Here is a 1,818-nt window from a genome sequence, read left to right as displayed (position 1 = left end):
TCGTGCTTTCTCCTCGTTCTTCGCAGCTGAAACCTCGTGTGAACGCAGCTTATTCCTCGTGCTTTCTCCTCGTTCTTCGCAGCTGAAACCTCGTGTGAACGCAGCTTATTCCTCGTGCTTTCTCCTCGTTCTTCGCAGCTTTCTCCTCGTGTGAACGCAGCTTATTAAGTCGCATTGATTGTGACATCGTTGACACGCGAGCGGGCCAGACTCATTGCTAATCCTCGTGTGTCATGGTCATTCATTCCATCAGTGTTTACAGAAACATTCAGAAGGAGAGGAATTCACTAGGGAAGGCCTAGATTCTAAGGTCAACAGCTAGTTCACAATCATGGTAATCCACTCTATCAGTCAGTATATATACAGAAACAGTCAGAGGGAGAGAAATTCACTATAGGGAAGGTCTAGCTTCTAAGGTACAACAGCTGGTTCACAATTATGGTCATTCATTCAATCAGTGTATACAGAAACAGTCAGTAGGATGGGGTAGGGGAAATGCATATGGGGATACCATGGGAAATGATACATACACAGATACATCATATACACATATATACATATACATATACAACTGCCAGCATGAATTAATATATATATATATTATATATTATATATATATATATTATATTATATGTATATATATATATATATATTATATATATAATACACAAGGCCGGGAACAGCTGCATTGCATGTTACAACCTCAAACGCGGTTAGGTTTTCAATTTACAAGACGGTCTCCACACGTCGCAGCGGCTGCGGCTACAAGCACGCCAACAACGCCAATAGGCGAGTCAGTCTACGCCCCGCGTAGAAAAAGCTAGGTGGAGTAAATCGACGGGAAACATTCGGTTTTGTATGAAATACAGTGAAATACACGTCCGCAGGTGGAATAGTCCGACACCACGCACGTACGCACGTACGCACGTACGCATGCTCACACGCACGTACGCACGCATACACGCACGCACACCCGACACACACACATGCACACATATGCACGCACGAATACATGCACACATACACACACACACAGGCACTCGGAGCGTTTCAATAAAATGTAATGCTAAATAAATACGAAATCTATTTACTACCAAAGTCTTAATGTTTCTATACTCTCTTTCACCTATTATTGCCGACAATTTCCTGTAAATGCCGTCCAAATGCTCATCTACAACAAATACTGGCTGCTGCCATTGATTCTGCCGCTGCACACTGACACATAAATATATATTTAAACGCTCCAAGTGCCGCAGATGGGGGGTCGTTGTCGTATCAGGTACTACAGATATGTACCCGAGGTAGTTTTAGGTTGTTTAGTATTATGTTTATATTTTTATATAATTAGGAGGTAGTTTTAGGTTGTTTAGTATTATGTTTATATTTTTATATGAGGTATGTTTAGGGTTAGGGTTAGGGTTAGGGTTAGGGTTAGGGTACACTTCTGTAGTACAAGTCTGGTACATTTTGTGTATACATATTGATATATGTACCTCGGGTACATATCTGTAGTACCTGATACGACAACGACCCCTTCAGCCCAAGTGCCTGTGGAAGCTCTCTTCTCAACCAGTGCAGACTCAAAGCTGCATGTAGCATACCAAGTGTGGCTATAATAAAGCATGGTGTGTAACATATAAACTCTGAATTCAGTACTTTCATCAGTATTGTAACACTACCATCCGCGAGAGGGGAGTAAGGAATATGTGATTACTTTTATTCACTATTAATGTTACTGCATGACACAGCAGAAGCACTATATATATTATTTATGTATCAGTTTGCGGCAGCGTGCGTGCGTGCGGTGTACATGTGTGT

This window comes from Priapulus caudatus, unplaced genomic scaffold (assembly GCF_000485595.1).
Source record: "Priapulus caudatus unplaced genomic scaffold, Priapulus_caudatus-5.0.1 Scaffold1951, whole genome shotgun sequence".
Lineage (NCBI taxonomy): Eukaryota > Metazoa > Priapulida > Priapulimorpha > Priapulimorphida > Priapulidae > Priapulus > Priapulus caudatus.
The sequence above is the reverse complement of the archived record's forward strand: the minus strand, read 5'-3'. Positions refer to the sequence as shown.